The sequence below is a fragment of the Hypanus sabinus genome, chromosome 16 (genome assembly GCF_030144855.1).
Source record: "Hypanus sabinus isolate sHypSab1 chromosome 16, sHypSab1.hap1, whole genome shotgun sequence".
NCBI classification, from domain to species: domain Eukaryota; kingdom Metazoa; phylum Chordata; class Chondrichthyes; order Myliobatiformes; family Dasyatidae; genus Hypanus; species Hypanus sabinus.
Genome location: NC_082721.1, coordinates 61,364,476 through 61,386,449, shown reverse-complemented (window position 1 = coordinate 61,386,449; position 21,974 = coordinate 61,364,476). Strand labels below are relative to the sequence as shown.

Sequence of the window (21,974 nt, the reverse complement as noted above, 5' to 3'; positions counted from 1 at the left end):
CTAAGCCTTTAACCTCTAAGATAAAATTGATGTCCTCTAGTTTTTGAATTCCCCATGTTTACTGTTAGACATTTTGACTGGGGGGTGGCATTGGTGAAGATATTTACTGAATATCTATCTATGCCTCTTGTAACTTTATAAACTTCTATCAGTCTTTCCTCAGCTTTTGCCATTCCAGAGAAAGCCATCAAGGATTGTCCAGCCTCTCTTTTTAGGGCATACCCTTTAATGGACAGTGGAGAATTATTAGCAGCGGGGATTTATAGTCAGGCAGTTGGATGCGAAGATGGTGGTTTGGATGGATGGACATTCAGATGCATAATCTCAGCTCAATTGTTGGATGAGTTTAGCAGGCAGACTCTCCTGCACAGAATTTGTTTACTTTTCCCACCTCCTTAGGAAAAAAACCAACATAATCAAGGACACCTTCCATCTCTCTTCTCGCCCCTCCCAGTGGGCAGACGGTACATAAGCTTGAGAACATGTACCACCAGCTTCTACCCCACCATTATGAGACCCTTGAATAGACTTGGGGACAACAGAATTGCCAGGTGGAGCTAACAGTAGCTCAATCTAACGATAAAGTAGACTACTTCAACTGAGCGGCCCAATCTGCTTTTTACTGGAGTGAGACTTTTTGACAGAAATAGCAGATTTTTCAATACTTCCGAGTCTAGTCTGTAAGTTTCATTCTAACCTGGCAGATGAGATCAGATCAGCTGTTCTGGAATCTGCCCACTAACACCACTCTCCAGTATTTGTCTTCTCCAAATCCAGTTTAAATTGGGGTAAGATTTCATGCCATATTTGATTATGGCATCGAGAAAACTGGTATGGTTACCAGGTTAGATAGCGTAGACTTGGGAAGGATGTTTCCTATGGTGGTGAAGTCTAGGGCAAGAGGGCACAGCGTCAGAATACAAGGATGTCCCTTTAGAGCAGATGAGGAAGAAGTTCTTTAGCCAGAGAGTAGTGAGTCTATGGAATATATTGCCACAGATGATTGTGGTGCCTAACTCATTGGCTACATTTATAGCAGAGGTCAGAGCTTCAAAGATTAAGTGGAGAAGACAGGAGAATGGGGTTTAGAGGGATAATAAATCAGCCATGATGGAATGGGGAAGCAGAATTGATGGGCCGAAAGGCCTAATCTGTTCCAGTGCTTAATGGTTATGGATATGATTATTTTTCCAAGAATTTTTACTGTAAACTCAATTCATCATGAAGGACCCTCATCATCCGTGACATGCCTTCTTCTCATTACTACCATCCAGCAGGAGGTACAGGAGTCTGAAGACACACATTCAACAGTTTAGGAACAACTTCTGCTGCACCATCAGATTTCTGACTGTTCCATGAACACTGCCTCACATTTTGCTCTCTATTTTTAATATGCATTTTATTGTGTAGTATTTTTAATGCACTACATTGTACAGCCACCACAAAGCAACATGTCAGTAATAATAAACCTTATTCTGATTCCTTTAATAACTCAAACTGTGAAATATCTGAACATATCATGTCCATTTAACAGAGGACACAGACAATGGTGTGACTTGTACTTGGGTCTCCTTGCAACTGTGAGGATTTCTTCCCATATTCCAAAGACAGAAGTTTAGGAAGTCACGAGGCAAGATATGTTGGTATTGGAGGCATGGTACCAATTACCGTTGCCCCTGGTACATCCTTGGTCTGTGTTCGTTATTGATGCAAGTGACACATTCTACTGTATGTTTTGATGTACGTGTCTTCATACATTCGTGATAAGCCTGTGGTTTGAACGGCAGACAATCAAAATATGCAAGGTCTACTGTTGAGAAAAAATTGTGCACTTTGTATAAGCAGAGATTCACATTTATCTCTTTTCCCTCTTCAGGTCATCTCAAGGGTCATTTTATATTAAAGTTTCAAAGTGCATTTATTATCAACAAATGAACAAATTATACAATCTTGAGATTTGTTTGCTTACAGGCAGTCACTCAGATATAGACACTGCTTTGAGTTTCCTGTTCATACTTGTCAGTGCATGTACGCAAGGGGCGATGAGAAACCTACCTCTGGCAGCATCACAGGCACACAACATCAGACCAGCAGCGTTCACAAGAAAAATAGAAGTTAAACATAAATTGTGTAGAATTTTTAAAGAAAGAAGTAGAATAAAAGGAAACAGTCTATTTTAATGCAAAGTGATCACAGTGTTGATAACAATTGTGTTTGGGGTTTTGTGGGTTCATGAACTGAAGAGTTGAAGGGAAGTAGTCGTTCTTAAACTTGTTGCTGTCGGAGTTCAGGCTTCTGTACCTCCAACACTATGGAGGCTGCAAGAAGATGGCATAGCCTGGATGGTGGAGATCTTTGATGGGTGTTGCCTTCTTGAGGCAGTTGGTATTGTAGATACGACCAGTGGTGGGAAGGAATGTGCCAGTAATGATCTAGATGAAGTTCACTAGTCTCCGCAGCTTCTTACCTCCCTGCATATTCTAACTGCTGCACTAGACCATGATACAATCAGTTATTAGTGTCAGACATGTAATAGATGGCACACACTACACACATTGGTGATGGAGGGAACGTGAATGAGATACCAATTAATTAGGCACCCTTGTCCTAGATTATTTGAATAGATCCAAAAACTTGATTTCACATGAGGTACATTCTTTACTAAGTGCCCAATTCTTCTCCAACCATTCACAAGCTTTCTGTTAGCAGGTTAGGTCTTGCTCACCCCTGACCAGCCAGCGGCTTAAAATGCAGTCAGTCAAAATATAGAAGGGCTGTTAGAACATAGAATAAACAGTGCTGGCCCTTTGGTGCATGATGTTGTGCTGACCATATAACTTCCCTTAGCCATTCTCTCCTACATAACCTTTCTTTCATCACGTACTTCTAAGGATCTGTTAAATCTCTCTAACGTATCTGTCTCTACCACTATCCATGGCAGCTCATTCCACGCAGTCACCAGTATATTTTTAAAAATATATACCTCTGACATATTCCCTATACTTTATTCCAATCACCTTATAATTATGCCTGCTCTGTTGGCAGATATAAAATCAAGTCGATCTGTTTATCCAGATAACACTTACAGTATTCTCAAACCTTCTCATTTACTTAAATGCTGGTTTCCAAGTTTAATTTTCCCATCGTTCAAGCAAGTACTTCAAAAAGTCTGGAAATAAAGTTGTTTCCTTCTATAATGGGAACATCACTTCCAATTTAAGCACTTGTTGTGGCTCTTTCAAATCTCAAAATAATTTCCTGTTCAGTTCTGGATGGTATGAGATGGTAAAGAGCGGAGTTTGTTCTAGATGTGTGTACATGCTGCTCACAAAATAAACATTAGTTTGGACTGTAACTACTCTAAATGAAGTTGTAGAACTTCACTGAGGAAGAGAGGCTGGAAAATAAGCTTTCTTGTATTACTTTGAAAGCAGTCCAGTCTTGCATTCACCCTGAATGCAGTTACTATTATTGCTGCAAAATTCTCTCAGTGGCTACTTGTGTCTAACCTCTCCTTAGCTGAACTTCAGATTTTCAATTTGTATAGTATCACTGTAGAACAGATCAAGAAGATACACTGTGGCCACTTTATTAGGTACACCTGTACACCGCTCGTTAATGTAAATATCAAATCAGCCAATCATGTGGTAGCGACTCAATGCATAAAAGCATGCAGTGATGGTCATGAGGTTCAGTTGTTATTCAAGACTGGACATCAGAATGGAGAGAATGTGATCTAAGTGATTTTGACTGTGGAATGATTGTTTGATTATCTCAGAAACCGTTGATCTCCTGGGAGTTTTGTGTATAATGGTCTCTAGGGATTACAGAGAATGGTGCAAAAACAAAAAAACAACCAGTAAGTGGCAGTTCTGTGGACAAAAATGTGTTGTTAATGAGAGAGGTCAGAGGAGAACGGCCAGACTGGTTCAAGCTGACAGGAAGGTGACAGTGACTCAAATAATCATGCATTAGAATCAGAAACAGGTTTAATATCACTGGCGCATGTCATGAATTGTGTTGTTTTGAGTAGTACGTTAAAATACATAATTTAAAAAACTGTAAATTACAATTAGTATGTTAAAAATTATATAAGTAATGCAATAAGAGAGCTGGTGATAAATTAGTGAGCTGGTATTCATGGGTTCAATACCCATTCAGAAATCGGATGGCAGAGGGGAAGAAGCTGTTTCTGTAGTGTTAAGTGGTATCTTCAACTTCTGTACCATCACCTTGATGTTAGAAATGAGAAGAGGGTATGTCCTGGGTGATGTGGGTCCTTAATGATGGATGCCAGTTATATGAGGCATTGCCTAGGTGGGGCTGGCTGAGTTTACAACTTTCTGCAGCTTTTCCTGATCCTGTGCGATGGCCCTCCATACCAGACAGTCATGCAAACTGAATATTCTCCATGGTACATCTGTAGAAACCTGTGAGTGTCTTTGGTGACAGACGTACCAAATCTCCTCAAATCCCTAATAAAATATAGTCATTATCATGCATTACTTTTAATTGCATCAATATGGTGGGTCCAGGATAGATCTTAAGAGATGTTGACATCGAGGATCTTGAAGCTGCTCACCCTTTCCACTTCCCTGATCCCTTGATGATGACTGGTGTGTACTCCCTCGACTTCTCCTCCTGAAGTTCACAATCAACTCCTTGCACTCAACACGATTCAGCCAGCTGTCTATCTTGATCCAGTATGCCTCCTTGTCAGCATCTGAAATTCTGCCAAGAATAGCTGTGTCATTGGCAGATCTATAGACGACATTTCAGCTATGCCTTGTCACACAGCCGTTGGCATGGAGAGGGTAGGACAGTGGGCTAAGCATGGATGGCTGAGGTGGACCAGTGTTGATCATCAGTGAGGAGGAGCTGCTACCTGCACTGACAGTGTCCTCCTGGTGAGGAGGTCAAGGATTAAATTGCAGAGGGAGGTACAGAGGCCCAGGTTTGGAGCTTGTTCTTTAGGACTGAGGGTATGATTGTGTTGAAGAGCTTCTCTGAATGCACGACATGTCAAACCTTGAAGTGGATGGGCTACAACAGCAGAAGGCCATGAATAAACACTCACTGGCCACTTTATTAGGTACAGTGGATAAAGTGACCACTGAGTGTAGATCACAGCAACTAAGTAGGACCTATAGCCTATTGAGTCCACAGTGACTATGAATGACCAGATTTTACAGTAATCCTTCTCTAACTCCCCATGTTTTCATCTACCCCCAGAAGCAGCGACGGAGTGAACTGCCAGCACCTTTTTTCCAGGACAGCAGTGGCTTACACCAGTGGACCTCCACTTGAGGTGAGTGGAGGGGGATGTCAGAGGTAGACTTTTTTTTCACTGAGTGGTGATGGTGTGGAATGCACTCCAGGGGTGGTGATAGGGGCTAATAAATTTGGGACGCTTAAGGGACTTGTAGACAGTCATATTGATAATAGAAAAATGGAGTACTATGTGGGAGGGAACGGTTAGATTGATCATGGAATTAGTTTATATAGGCCAGTGTAACAATGAGGCTGGAGTTTATGATAATACTGTCTAGTGAACCTGATTCTGACTGTATTAACTCTCTCCGAGATTGTAGAAAACATTCACTCATCAACGTTGTGGGGAATATTGCCTAGAGAATTTTTTGGACTCCCTTGATGAAAGAGTCATGGGGTCCTTCACATCCATTCAACCGGATATCTGGGACCTCGATTTAGTGCCTTCAAGGTTTGGCCTTTCCAGCATTACGTTGTCCTTGAGTGGCCCAGATAAATGGTCTCAAGCAGAAACATTGACTTTCCATTTCCATTTGGAAGGTGTTCCAGAGGTTAAGGATAAAGTCAAGTAAACTATTGCTGATGGGGATCTTCTGAGAACTTGGACCATAACACATTAGGAGCAGAATTAATATTATCTAACCTGCTTTGCCATTAAATCCTGCTGAATTTTTAAAACCCTATTCTCTCCCCTTCTCTCCATAACCTTTAACCTTCTTACCAAGAACTCATCAATCTCTGCCTTAAATCCACCCAATAACTTGGTCTCCACAGCCCTCTATAACAATGAATTCCACAGACTGGCCACCATTACCTCCCCTTCCTGCAGATCCTAGGTGCTCTTACTAATGGAAACCTTCTCTCCATATCCAGGCAGTTCAGTATCAGGTAGGTGTCAATGAGATCCCCACTTCATTCCTCTAAACTTCCTGGGATCATTCTTATGAACCTTCTCTGGACAGTCTCCAGGGCCAGCACATCTTTCCTTGGATGTGGAGCCCAAAATTGCTCACGGCACTCCAAATGCCATCTGATTAATGCCTTATAAAGAAAAATCTGAGAGTGGACAGAAGAGAGAATTAGAGTAACACTGAGATTCTGGAGAGTTGGCAAAAATTTAATTTCAACACAGCACAAAAGACTGCACAAAATCAACAGTGAATGTTAGGAAGATTTTTAAAAAACTCAATGGCCAGGTGACCAACACACGTCCAAAACTTTGAAAAATAGAGATTCAGGTCAGAACTTTTAAATGAAATGATATCTGACTCCCCAAGAATAATTGGCTTGTGAATTGTGTGTGACAGGACCCAACATTAAATTGCCACATGTATTTTGTGTACATAGTAACCTGGTTACCCAGACAACATGGTAAAGGGAAAATATTTTCTTAGTGTCAGTGAGGGTCTGACCGATTTCTGTGCCAGTTACTCCTCTGGCTTCTTCCAGCAAGAATTTCTTTCAGACACGAGTAGGATTTTCCAACAGAAGGCTTGTGGAGTTTTTTTTCTCGTAGCAGGCATCTTATTTCAGAGAAATAGAGAAAAAAAAGGATACAAACAAGGTGTCCACAGACAGCTCAAGCCATGATGCATTTCTCTTAATGTGCTGATCACTCAAGTTGTTTATGGCATAACCCACGCACAATAAGTCTACCCATCTGCGCTGCAGAAACATTGTAGAAAGTAAGAATTAGGACAAATAATTGTTCAAACCTGATCCGCCATTTATCAAGATGATCACCTCAGCTCAGTGTTCCTCCAGCCATCCTTTAATATGCAGAAATACACTGAATGGCGGCCTATGGCCTCCTCTCCTGCACTGATGTGGAGCAACACTGCATATTCCTACTGAGTAGCCGGCAGCCTGACAGCATGAACATTAATTTCTCTAACCTCCAGGAATTTCTCCTCTTCTCTCCATCCCCTCTTTTCCCATTCGCCAACTGTTCCCTCTAAGCTGTGCGGGTGCATGGCCACACAATAACTGAGATGCTGCTGTGCGCATAGAGTTCGTTGCTGTGCAGCTGGGATGTTTTTTTTACCATTTAAAGTGCTGCACAGTTTACAGGCCATATTTCCTGCTCAGAGCAAAGGTTGGTTCATGCAGCTGTTTAAAAAAAAATTGGACATAACATTGACTTCCCTCTTAACTGTTCTCTTCTGCTCACTTGCCCATCACCTCCCTCATTTATCCTCCTCCTGTGGCCCTCTCCCCTCTCCTCTTCATCTCTTTGCCATTTCCATCTACCCTTCTTACTTAGTATCCCCTCTGCATCCATCGCCTTCCCCTCACCTGTCAACCTACCAATCTGAACTCCTCCCCTCTTTCCACCTTCTGATTCTGGCTGTTTCCCCCTTTCTCTCCAGTTGCGATGAAGGGTCTTGGCCTGAAATGCAGACTCTTTATTCCACTCCATAGATGCTGCCTAACCTGCTGAGTTCCTGCAGCATTTTGCGGGTCGCAATATAATGAATAACAAACGCTAGAGATTCTGCAGATGCTGAAAATCCAGAACAACACACACAAAATGCTGGAGGAACGCAGCAGGTCAGGCAGTGTCTATGAAAAAAATACTGTGCATTCCTTTCCTCAGATGCTGCCTGACCTGCTGAGTTCTTCCAGCATTTTGTATTTGTTACAATACATTGAAAGGACTCAGTCTCTAAATCTCCCATCTCTCCTGGGCAGAGAATTCCAGATTCAATTCCCTCTGAGCAGTATTATTTTTTCTAAATGGCAGATCCCTTATGTAGTGCTGAGGCTGTGTAAGACATTGGTCAGACAGCACTTGGGTTATTGTGAGCAGTTTTGGGCCCCTTATGACAATGATTCCGAGAATGTAAGGCTAAACCTATGAGGAATATTTGATGGCTCTGAGCCTATGCTTACTGGAGTCTAGAAGATTAAAGGGGGATCTCATTGAAACCTATTGAATATTGAAAAACCTCGATCAGCCGTTTTTTTAATGCTATGGACACATACCATTCACCAAGGGGGTCCATGGACCCCAGGTGGGGAACCCTGGCACAGATAGAGTGGATGATCCTATAGTGGGAGAATCTGGGACCAGAGGGCACAGCCTCCGAATAGAAGGATGTTCCTTTAGAACAGAGATGAGGAGGAATTTCTTAGCCAGAGGGTGGTGAATCTGTGAAATTAATTGCTGCAGACAACTGTGGAGGCCAAGTCATTAGGTATATTTAAAGCAAAGGTTGATACTTTCTTAATTACTAAGGGTGTCAAAAGTTACAGGGAGAAGACAGGCAAATGGGATTGAGAGGGATAACATATCAGCCATGTTGAAATGGCAGAGTAGGGTCGATGGGCCGAATAGTCTGATTCTGCTCCCATGCCTCATTGTCTTGTCCTGAGGCAACAGTTTTCTGGATCTGAAATCTTCCTTTGGTCTGTGTGCAAGGAGAATCAGAGCTCTCTTCACAACTGATCCCACCTCCCATCCAGCCACCACCTGATGCACCATCAATAACTCTCGGAGACGGGAGGTGAACGATAGGCTTTTATTAGCTGCAAGAGACCACCACACAACATCCTGGAGACTGAGGGAGGAGCAGTGCCTCCAATCACCTTTATACAGGGGTCTGTGGGAGGAGCCACAGGAGCAGTCAGCAGAGGAGCGTGTCCAGACAGGTATATGTAGTTCACCACCCCCCTCCCCCCACTGTTTTAAAGGGAATGAAATTGATGTTACATTCTCACTTCCAATTAGAATTGGAAATGGTAGCATTGTGCTTGGGTTACTGGATTAGTAGTCAGAGATCTGGACCATTGACGCAAGTTCCAATCCCATCACAGATGCTGATGAAATTGAATTCAAGCAGTACGTATGTCTAGAAATTGAAGAAACTGTGTTGGTATTGTTAACCATGAATGCACTGAAATGACAAAAAACAATTACCAAGTAACGTCCATCAGACAGAGGATTAGGCCATTCAGCCCATTGAGTCTGTTCCATCGTGGCTGATTTATTATCCTTCTCAAACCCATTCTCCTGCCTTCTCCCCATTACCTTTGACCACCTTACTAATCAAAAACCTATCAACCACCGCTTTAAATACACTCAATGAGTTGGCTTCCACAACCATCTGTGGCAATGAAATCCACAGAGTCACCACCAGCTGGCTAAAAAAAACTGCTCCTCATTGCTATTCTAAAGGATTGTCCTTTTATTCTGAAGTGATATCCTTCACCCACTCTTCACTGGGAATGTAGATCGGGTTAATTCACACAGGCTGCTTTGCAGGGATAGGCAGTCAAGAACTTGAAGATACAAGTTTAAGGTCAGAAGGGAGAGATTTAATAGCAACTTTTTGACTCAGAGGGTGATCGGTATATGGAAGGAGCTGCTGGAGAACATGGTTGAGGCAAATACATTAACAGCATTTAAAGCTATTTGAACAGGTGCGTGGATAGGAAAGGTTTAGAGGGATGTGGGCAAATGGGATTAAAATACAGACATCTTGGTTGTCTTGGATCAGTTGAACTGAAAGGCCCATTTCTGAGCTGTTAACCTCATCTGCATTTTGTACTGTTGTGTAGCATAAACATCTATGAACAACACACACCATATGCTGGAATAACTCAACAGGTCAGTCAGCATCTATGGAGAGGAATAAGCCATCACTGTTTCGCAGAACAGAACATTACAGTACTGTACTGGCCATGATGTTGTACCGACCTTTTAACATACTCTAAGATAGCCCTCCATCTTTCTATTATCTATGTGCCTAACTAAGTTTCTTAAAAGCCCTTACTGTATCTATCTCTGCCACCACCCAGAAGGGTGTTCCATGCACTGACCATTCTCTGTGTTTTAAAAATCCCTCACTTTGACATTCCCCCCCACTTTCCTCCAATCACCTTAAAATTATGCCCCCTTGTATTAGCCATTTCTGCCCTGGGGAAAAGTCTCTGGCTGTCCATTCAATCAATGCCTCTTATCATCTTGCACACCTTTATCAAGTCACCTCGCATGTTTTTTCGCTGCCAAAGACCGAGACCCTTCATCAAGACTCAAATTGTTTATGAACATCTATGATTTGATTTGTATGTCGCTTGTACAGATGCTCCTCCATTGGGGGAGGGAATGATGACCAGAAACAAACACAAGCAGCAAAGCCTTTCATAAAGTAATTCCAACTCTTAAAGCATCTCTACCATTGTAACTTCAAGATAAGCATAACAGTGCAGTCATGATGATAACTTCTGTAGCAATCAGCATCCTGTGAGAGGAGTTGTTGTGTCGCTACTAAAGTACGGAGTATAAAGCATATGAGATTTTTATTCCATTACCAAAGCTGGAGTTTTGGCAACTACAACACATTCTTCTGTCTGTTAGCTCCACTTCCTTACAAATTGGCTCCTAATCTCAGAGAAGCCATCTGTGATGTGGGAGACAGCAGCTGGGAGGGGAGTGCAGGAGACAAGGGAATCTCCTTCATTTCTGGTTTGAAGTGGGATGCAAAAATATGGGAGAGTAAATCAGTTTGCAGAGTTAGAATTAGAGACTGATCTGCTCTCGAGTTTGTGCTCATGTTTCCATGTTGTAGTCCAAAAGGAGACTATTCAGGCCCTTGAGTCCATGCTAACTCCTGAGAAAATAATGCCCTCACACTTCCTCTTGCCTAATCCTCTTTCAAAGATACAGATTACACCTTTGCTTTGTCAATACAAGCGTAAAATTAGTTTTTTTGTGCAGTAATACAGTACACACATAAAATATACTATACAATGAGAAATATATATATCTGTGCAATATATAGAGTACTGCATGTGCATAATTATATATTGCAAAAAAGGTAGTGCAAAACTAGTGAGGTAGTGTTCATGGGGTTTATTGCCCGTTCAGCAATCAGATAGCCAAGGGGCGTAGGCTGTTCCTGAAGTATTGAGTGTATGTCCTCAGTCTCCTGTATCTCCTCCCTGATGGAAGCTGTGAGAAGAGGGCGTGTCTTGGGCAATGGAGGTTCTTATTGATGGATTTCACCTTCTTGAGGATTGCCTTTTGAAGTTGCCCTTGATGCTGGGGGGCTCATGCCCATGACTGACCTAGCTGAACTTACAACCCTCTGCAGAATTTTACTGTGCGGTGGCCAGACGGTATTACAACCAGATGGAATGCTCTCTATAGTACATCTATAGAAATCTATATATCTGCTATGCTGGCAACATCATCAAGAACCAATAAACACTACAATGAGTTAAAAGCAGTCATAGACGTGTGTATACCCCATGATATCATTCAAAGTCTTCCCAACCAGATAGCCTGGATGAACCATGAGATTGGAATCTGCTGAGAGCTACATCAGTGGCGATCAGGTCTGGCGACCAAGTAACATGCAAGAGCTCCAGGTACAATCTCCAAAGAGCCATCTTGCATGTGAAGTGGCAATTCTGGACCAAACTTGAATCACAGAAGAATGCTGGACAGCTGTGGCAGGGCTTGAATGCCATCACCTCCTACAAAGTGAAACCAAGTGACATACGACAGATGACAACAAGGGTTCACTCCCAAATGCTTTTTTATGCTCACTTTGACTGTTAAAACATGAAAGCACCTTCACAAACTCCCACAGTTCTCAACGACTCTGTGACTTCAGTCTCTGAGGCTGATGTGAGTGTGTCCTTCATGAGGGGAACAAGAGGAAAGTACTTGGTCAGGTGGATACCTTGCCAAATACTAAAGGCCTGTGCTGAAAAGCTGGCCGGAGTATTCACTAACATCTTTAACCTCCTGCTTCAGCAGTCTGAGGTATTCACCTGCTTCATTATACCAGTGCCTACAAAGAACGGGGTAACCTGCCTCAATGACTTAAATCTACTGTGATGAAGTACTTTGAGAGTTTGGTGATGAAACATATCAACTCCTGCCTAAGAAGCAACTTAGATCCGCTCCAACATGCCTACCATCACAACAGGTCAACAGCAGATGTTGTTTCATTGGTTCTTCACAGAACCCTGGAACATCCAAACAGTAAAGATGCATACATCAGGGTGCTCTTTATTGACTAAATTTTGACATTCAGTTCTACCATATGCTCAAAAACTAATCAATAAGCTTCAAGAAAATGAATTTCCAAGTTGTGTATGGTGACGTAAGTGTACTTTGATAATCAATCTTCTTTGAACTTTGAGCTTTGTTAAGAGAAAGAGAATCCTTTCTACAGCCCTGACTAATGTTTAAGAATTTTATTTGATGACGGCTCTACCGCTCTAGTGAGAGAAAATTGGTTGCCACCATTACTGCATTACTGTTCAAGAATAGTGCACTAAGTTTGTAGTGCTTCTGGATGAAGATGGACCAGTGGGAAATAATCTCAGGGACAAACCAATCCTCACGGAGGGATCAAAAGTGGAGAGTGAGCAATTTCAAGTTCCTGGGTGTCACTATCTCTGAGGACTTAACCTGGGTGCAACATATTGACACAGCTATAAAGAAGACAAGACAGTGGCTATATTTCATTCAGAATCTGAGGAAATTTGGTTTGTCAACTAAAACACTTAAAATACCACAGGTGTACTGTGCAGAGCATTCTGAATGGCTGCATCACTGGCTAGTATGGGAAGGGGGGGCTACTGCACAAGATCAAAATAAGTTGCAGAAATTTGTGTAAATTAGTCAGCTAGCCTCTGTTGTATTCCAAGACAACTTCAAGGAGCAGTGCCTTAGGAATGTGGTGCCTATTATTAAGTACCTCCATAACCCAGGACTTGTTTTCTTTACATTGATACCATTGGGAAGGAGGTACAGAAGTCTGAGACACACTCAACGATTCAAGAATAGCTTCTTCCTTTCTGCCATCTGATTTTTAAATGGACATTGAACCATGAACACCTCCTCACTACTTTTTTTTTGCACTAATTTTGAATTGAACTACTTATTAGACATATACTTTCTGTAATTGAGTATTTTTCTATATTTATTTATCATGTATTTAATTGTACTGCTGCCTTAAAGTTAACAAATTTTATGACATATGCCTGCGATGTTAAACCTGATTCTAATTCTGACCAATGAGAGTTGAGGAAAGTGTAATCCAAATCACCTTGCTTGGAACTTGGGAGATCTTTCAATGAGGACATCTGTATAAGGGCAAATGCAATCCTACTAACCTTCATCACTGTTGTCAGTCACATTTAATTCTACAGAGAATTTGTGTTAAAGATTTCCAGATATGGGCTTTTGGCTTCTTTTCTTGGGAGAGGCTGCCTTATGGAGGCCAGGAAAACAAACAGTCTGAAAATTGGTCAACACAAGAGTTTCTGTGGATGCTTGAGATCTTAAACAACACACACAAACTGTGGGAGGAACTCAACAAGAACTCAGGCAGCATCCATGAAGGGGAATAAATTTCCTTTCCAGTCATATTGAAGGGTCTCAGCCTGAAACATCAGCTTGACAATTTGAGGCATAGATTGAGCGGATAGCCAGAGATTTTCAATGGGTGGAAATGGCTAATACCAGGGTGCATCAGTTTAAGGTGATTAGATTTTTATACAGAGTGGTAGTTGCATCATCCTTTCCTCCTATGCAGCCCTATATATTAAGAGATAAGAGGTACGTCGTATCTCTTACTATCTTTACTTTCAGTTAGTCCTGACAAAGGGTCTCGGCCCGAAACGTCAACTGTACTTCTTCTTATAGATGCTGCCTGGCCTGCTGCATTCCACCAGCATTTTGTGTGTGTTGCTTGAATTTCCAGCATCTGCAGATTTCGTCGTGTTTGCGTTTTTAAAATCCTAGTAATTCTCCTCTGTACATTCTCTAAAGTTTCCATTTCCTCCCTATAATGAGGCAACCAGAACTGATCACAATATTCCAAGTATGGTCAAATGAGGGTTTTTGGAGTTAATGAAAAATAATATAGACATGGGAAAGGTAAGCCCTGGGACATTGCTTCGAAGGAAATTCCACATGGTTTCCTGACAATAGTCATCCTTCACTTAGCATCAGTAAAAAATGATGATCATAGTGCTGTTACTTGCTGCGTTCCCTCCATGACAACAGTGACTAGGCGGGGTGCCACAGTACACACAGTGGTTAGCGCAATGCTGTTACAGTTTGAGAAGATTTCAGAGCTCAACTCTGGCATGCTCTGTAAGGAGTTTGTATGTTCCTCCAGGTGCTCCGGTTTCCTTCATTCCAAAGGTGTACTAGTTGGTAGGTTAATTGGTCATTGGAAATTGTCTTGTGGTTAGGTGAGGGTTAAATAGATGGGTTGCTGGGGGTGTGGCTCATTGGGCCAGAAGAGCCTGTTCTGAGATGTATCCCTAAATTTAAAAAATTATAAATTGACATCAAAGAGTACTTCTCTGGCTTTAAAGCACATTTGGATGACTTTAAATTGTAAAGGGCACCATTATCATACAGCCTTTACCCCTAATGGCTTTACTTCAAGTGAACTGAATAACAGTGGAATTGGATCCAGAGGCATGGGCAAGCATTCTCCATACCTAAAGCCATCTATTATGAAGTTCAAAGTTCAAAGTAAATTTCTTATCAAAGTATGCTACCTTGAAATTCATTTTCTTGCAGGCATTCTGTGTAAAACAGAAATATAATAGAATCAATAAAAAACTACACAGAAAATTTGGAAAAACAGCCAATGTGCAAAAGAGGACAAACGGTATTACTAAATAAATAAATATTGAGAACATGAGTTGTAGAGGCCTTGAAAGTGAGTCTGTAGATTGTGGAATCAGTTCAGCGTTGAGGTGAATGAAGTTATCTATGCCGGTTCAGGAGCCTGATGATAATAACTATTTCTTAACCTGGTGTTGTGGGACATGAGGCTCCTGTATCTCTTTCCTTATGGCAGCAGTGAGAAGAGAGTGTGGCCTGGATGGTGGGGGTTCTTGGTAATGGCTGGTGCTTTCCTGAGGCAGCGTTCCTTGCAGATATGCTCAGTGGTGGGGAGGGCCTGTGACAGACGAGGAAGTTGAGTGCTTGTCTTCATTGGTCAGACCAGCAAGTATGAACTCTGTGTTGCCTTGGATCTGAAAGTGAAAGCCAGTTCACATACCACTGCATATTAGGCTATGTACTGATCATAATATTTAAAAACCAACACACACAATAATTGATGTTCTTAAGTTTTACTAATTTGGTTAAAAAGAACAGAAATTTGCAATTTCCATTTCATGCCCTTTTCTGGTCATGTGCAGTATGCAGCCTCTGAGTGCATTTGTGCCAAGTGGCATCTAATGGAGAAACAGACACCATGTGATTCAGAGTTGGAATGGATCAGGAACATGTCAACGTAACCAAACCCACACATTAACTCTTCCACCTCCTTCACCTTCAGCACATTATTAGTGACCCTCTCCTGTTGATCGCATAAAAAAAATTATTGTTCCTGCCTTTTCAAGACTCTGGTTTTAAAGTTCAAAGTAATTTTATTTTCAAAGTGTTTATCTGTTTTCTTGCAGGCATTCACAGGACAAAGAAATACAAAATAATCAATGAAAAACTACACAATGTGCAAAAGACAAACTGTGCAAATACAATAATAATAACAAATAAATAAACAAGTAAATAAACAATACTGGATTACAGAGTCCATAGATTGTGGAATCAGTTCAGCATTGAGATGAGTGAAGTTAGCTACACTGGTTTAGGTGCTTAATAGTCGAAGGGTAATAACTTTTCCTGAACTTGGTAGCATGGGATCTAAGGCTCCTGCCTGCCCCATCTCTTTCCTCCCTCTCAACCTCCCTCAGCCCCCCTCTCTGCCCACAATTCAATCACCAGCTTTTGGTCCATCCCTCGCTGCCACCATTTTATGATGCTCTATTGGTGCTGGAATGTGGGGCAGCACTGGTGGGCTGCCGCCAGCACATCCTTAGGAGCATTGGTCATTGATGCAAATGATGCATTTCACTGTATGTTTCAATGTACATGTGATAAATAAAGTTGAATCTTCATTTTCGAATCTTGAAATGCTTTTACATGTATGATACTTTGAAAGTATTAGAGAGGAGAGCCAACAGCTTTAAATTGCTGGATGTTAACAGATCGGGTGACCTGCCCTGGGCCCAGCATGTCGATGCAAGCGCAAGGGTAACGTTCCAGTACTTTATTAGCAGGTTACGCAATTCCAAAGATGTAGGGTCTTATTTTGGTCCCTGATGAAAGATGCTGCTTTCTTGTGGCAGTACTCCACAAAAATAATGGCTGGATAATCCTTTCACTTCTTCAGTTGGAATGGAAAGAACAAAGCGTACCAATTAGTGATCTTGACCGCAATGCTGTGCCAGCTACTATTCATTTGAGAGAGGCGCCACTATCATGTGATTGAGGTGAATGAATATTTGGCAAATACTCAATACAGAGAGGTGCAAAATTCTCATGATCCAAGAAGACAGGAGATCAGAAGAATATTTCATCTCCCACTGTGCAGGAGTTGGTGAACAGGCTGTGAACCAAAGCAGCTGTAACAGGTCAATTAGTTCCTTTGTCACAAAATAACATCCACTAGGAGATCTCTGTGTATGACTCTAGAGGATATACTCAGTGGCCACTTTGTTAGGCAAATGCGTGTACCTGCGCGTTAATGCAAATACCTAATCAGTCAATCATGTGGCAGCAGCTCAATGCATGAAAGCATGAGACATGGTCAAGAGGTTTAGTTGTTGTTCATCAGAATGGGGAAGAAATGTGATCTAAGTGACTTTGACTGTGGAATGAATATTGGTGCCAGTCAGGGTGGTTTGAGTATCTCAAAAATTATTGATTTCCTGTGATTTTCATACACAGCAATCTCTAGGGAATGGTGAGAAAAACAAAAAGAAGCATGCAGGGAAGACCTTATTAACGAGAGAGGTCAGAGGAGAATGGCCAGACTGGTTCGTGCTGATAGAAAGGTGACAGTAACTCAAATAACAAAATGTTACAACAGCGGGTTGCAGAAGATCATCTCTAAACACACATTGTACCTTGAATGGTCCACAGTAGCAAAAGACCACTACATAAAATGGCCACTTTATTAGGTACAGGAGGTTCTTAATAAAGTGGCCACTCAGTATAGGTTTCAATTTTCTCATTTCAATTCAAAGGAACATTCCTTCACTAAAATAGAGACTAATTGGTTCATCTCTCCTGTACTTTGTCTCCCACTAAAGTTCAGATCCTTACATTTACAACAAACCCGACCTTTTATTCTCTCCAGGCCATTCAAGTCTGAATACATGATAATATATTGAAGCCTATTCCTTCAATGCATACGAAGTCAAAGTAAAGTTATTACTGAAGTACATATGTGTCACCATATGCTACCTTGAGATTAATTTACTTGCAGGCATTTAAAGGAAAAGTAAAGAAACACAATAAAATTTATGAAAAACTATACAGAAACAAAAAGTGAAAAATAACCAACATGCAAAAGAGGACAAGTTGTTCAAACTAAAATTAAACAATTTTGCTGAGAACATGAGTTGTGGAGTCCTTGAAAGAAAGCCTGTAGGTCACGGTTGAGTTGAGGTGAGTGAAGTTATCCACGCTGGTTCAGGAGCCTGATGGTTGTAGAGTAATAACTGTTCCTGAACCTGACAGTGTGGGACCTAAGGCATGTAGCTCCTCCCAATGGAGTAGCTTGAATAGAATATGCCCTGGATAGTGAGGTCTGCTTTCTTGTGGCACTGCTCTTGTAGATGTGCTGATTGGTGGGGAGGGATTTGCTTGTGATGGACTGGATTGTATCCACCACTTTCTGTAGTCTTTTTTGTTGTTTCTGATTACTGCAATCAGTTAGGATATTCTCCACTCTGCATCCATAGAAGTCTGTAAAAGTTTTAGTTGACATGCCAAATCAGTGCAACTTCTAAGAAAGTAGAGGTGCTGTTGTGCCTTCACTGTGATAGCACCTACATGCGGCTCCCAGTATGTTCATTTACTACCTCTCAAAGAAGTTCCTGAGTACATTCTTTAACAAAGTAGCACACCCATCCAAAATACAATAAATAATCCATTGAAGAGCCCGCAAGCCCCCGATCATTGTTTCTTCATCAGAATGTTTGAATACAGTTGTTTTCTGCATGATAGAATGTTCCAAACATTTATCACCAACTAACAGAAGTGATAAGTTCTAAATTTACTTTCTCACCAATCCTGATTTGTAGAGCACTACAGCTCAGAAGCTATCCCTATGGCCCGCCTAGTTCTTGCTAGCCTGATTTTCTGCCTAGTCTTATCTACCTGCACCTCAGCCATAATCTTCCCTACCCTCTCATCTATGAGCCCATCCAAACCTCTCTTAAATGTTGTAATTGAACCTACATCTACCACTTTGGCCAGGAATTAGTGGTCCCTTTGGTGATGCACACATTCTTATGTACATAGAAATACATAAATGAGGAGTGGGATTAGGGATCTGGTGCTTTGAATCTGTTCCAACAAAATTTAAAGCCAATGTGCAGTTTGTTGTCATATGCACAAGTGTAATGAAAAACATAGACACATGGCATAATATAAACCTAAATTATACACAATTTTTTACAAGGAAACCAATTAAATTTTTAAAAACCCATGTTAGTGCAAGGTGGTCGTAGTGTTGCAAAACTATAGTGATTAGGGTTGTGTAAGTTGGTTCAGGAACCAAATGGTTGAAGGGAAGTAGTTGTACTTGAACCTGGTGGTGTGGGCCTTCAGGCTTCTATGCCTCCTGCCCAATAGTCGTTGTCATGGTCTGGATGGTGAGGATCTTTGATGAATGTTGCCTTCTTGAGGTAATGTCACCTGTAGATATGACTGATGTGTGATGATTTTGTACTTACAATCAGTGCGTAGACCAGGGCATACCAGAAGTTAAAGGATTAACCTATGAAGAGTGTTTGATGCCCCTGGGCCTGTACTCCCTGGGGTTTAGAAGAATGAGGGGGGACCTCATTAAAACCCATTAATATTAGGCCGAGAGGAAATGGGCATGGAGAGGATGTTCCCTATAGTGGGAGAGTCTAGGAACAGAGGGAACATCCTCAGAATAGAAGGGCACTCTTTTAGAACTGAGATGAGAAGAAATTTCTTTAGCCAAAAAGTGGTGAGTCTGTGGAATTCATTGCCACAGACAGTGTGGAGGCCGTCATTAGGTAAATTGAAAGTGGAGGCTGATGGGTTCTTGATTTGGAAGGGCATCAAGGGATACCGGGAGAAGGAAGGAGAAAGGGCTTGAGAGGGGTAATAAATCAATCATGATCAAATAACGGAGCAGACTTGTTGGGCTGAATGGCCTAATTCTGCTCCTATGTCTAATGGCCTTATGTAATGTTATGTATATATGGCCACACTCAAACAGTTACGTACATTGTAGTCTATAAGATTGCTTTTGTAGTTATATTGATTGTGTTTATTTATTTTTATTGTGTTCTTTATGCTTATTGTATTTTTTAATGCTGCACTGGATCCAGTGTAATGATGATTTTGTTCTCCTTTACACCTGTGTACTGAAGAATGGGAATAAGTAATCTCAGTGGTGGGGAGTGATGTGCCCGTGAGCTCGCCACTCTGTGCAGCTTCTTGCATTCCCTCACTTCAAGTTGCTGTGCCAAGCCATAATGTAACCAATGATGTAAGAAGATGAGAGGTGTGTGGAGGGATATGGGCCAGGTGCAGGTCAGTGGGACTAGGCAGAAAAATGGTTTGGCACAGCCAAGAAGGGCCAAAAGGCCTGTTTCTGTGCTGTAATGTTCTATGGTTCTAAGATCATGTTTGATTGGGGTGTCACCCCAAGTCCACATTTTTGTCTAGCCACAGTAACCTTTCACCTCCCGGTTGCTTATCAAATATCTCTCTATTGCTACCATAAAAATATTCAAAGGCTATGTTTCTGCTGCCCTGAGAGAAATCACTCACACTCACCTAAGAGGGAAAAAAACCTTAACTCTGCTTTAAATGGGTGATTGTTATTGAAATAGTAACCCCTTAGTTCTAAGTTTCTGCATGAAGAAGCTACATCCTCTCTATAGTCACCCTGCAAAGGCAGAGACCCCTCAGGATCTTGTGTCCCAAGGTTTGACCCCCTGGGCTCAGGCCTCCGACCTCTGGTCTGCACACAAACATGACAAACATAAATTACAGTAAACTTAATTTAAAATAAATTATACAAAAGTCACATGACAAACTAAACAAAAGCAAACAATAATATTAGTGCAAGTAGGTATAGTCTGAGATAGATTTGAGGGCTTTTCAGGTCAGTTTGAGGCTAATGGGAACAGCATTCCTTTACTTATCCTTTCTAAATGATCATGACCTTGTTGAATCTCCTCTTAGCCTTTGCTCCAAGAACAAGCTCAGTTTCACCACTGAATCTTGTAGCCACAACCATTCTCATACACCTCTTCAAGCTTATTGTCATTCAACCGTACAGCTAAATGAAATGTCGTACGTTTGGGGCCCAGGTGCTCATGTAGTCACACACACAGCACACAGTACACGTAGTTATGATCCAGCGCATACAGTCACAAAACAATATTAACACAAGTCCCTGAGTGGCTTGGCCTGATGATTAACAAGTTGACATAAAGTGCAAGGCGCATGTTTATGTAAGACGGTATAATGTTACTGACACTGTTATAGTAAAACAAGCAGTTGTGTGAATGCATGAAACAGCAGCAGTAAAAGATGACAAGTGACCAGTGCAGGATGAGAGTGTCCTGAGTTGGGGAGTGAAGCAGGTGGGGAACAGACGTACAGCAGGGCATTCAGACGGGGGGGGGGGGGGTACATGTGTGCTGGGTGGCAGCAGGGTGTTAAGAAATCTAATGGCCTGGGGGAAGAAGCTGTTACCCAGCCTGACAGTCCTGCTTCTTCTGCTGCCATACCTTATGCCTGATGGCAGGAGGTCAGAGATTGTGGGAAGGATGTGCAGGGTCTTTGACAATATCGCATTTTCTGCCCTCTTCCTTAGAAGCTCAGCTTCTTACTCAAAATATTCTGACCAGAACTGGATGCAATTTTCTGAAAGTGGCTTAACTAGTTCTTCAGTAATGTTCAGAATATCCTTTCTTTTGACCTAGGTGCCTTTATCCAAGGTTTCTACCTGTGGCAATGCAAATATTATGAGGAGGCCTCAGATAATTTAATTTCATGGTGTTCTTTTCAGTAAAGGAAGTCCAGTGCTGGGTAGATATTCTTAAGAGAACTATTTATGTGGAATGAATCAGCTGCCTCACTTGGCCGGGCCTCTGCTGTGTTGTGTCGTGTCCTTATCCGTTCTGAAACTTCCACCAATGCCACAAAGTGACTGAACTGTGGTGTCCGGAAAGCTGCTGCTGTCAAAGAGTTCCCTTTTTTGGTCTTTTACTGCACGGACTTTCCCCCGGAGGTCCTGACTCAGTCTGGGTGTGGTTCAAATCACTAGGCTTGATGTACAAACCTGCTCCCTAATCTCTGCAGAGAGGGGAGTGAGGGCTGAGGGCTGTGTGTCAAACGAATCCTACACTAATCCAGTCTGCAGATGTTATCAATTTTCAATAAGCTATCATGATGTAGCGATCAGAAGCTGTGGCCACAGTTGCACACACAGTGGAAGCTTTGTTTGTACACCTGCTCGTTAATGCAAATACTTAACAAGCCCATAATTAGGCAGCAACTCGTTGCATAAAAACACACGGACATGGCCAAGAGGTTCAGTTGGTGTTCAGACCAAACGGTAGGACGGGGAAGAAATCTGATCTGAGTGACTTTGACT

General features: G+C 41.8%; 1 long non-coding RNA gene across 3 annotated transcripts in view; it reads left to right on the top strand.

The window, feature by feature from the left end:
* The window catches only part of LOC132406357 (uncharacterized), a 73,877-nt gene that overhangs the window by 28,536 nt on the left and 23,367 nt on the right, over positions 1-21,974 (top strand). For all 3 annotated transcript variants that reach the window (XR_009516145.1, XR_009516143.1, XR_009516144.1), the window contains one exon: positions 5,233-5,308. This is a non-coding gene — a long non-coding RNA (uncharacterized LOC132406357). The remainder of the gene's footprint in view (positions 1-5,232; positions 5,309-21,974) is intronic.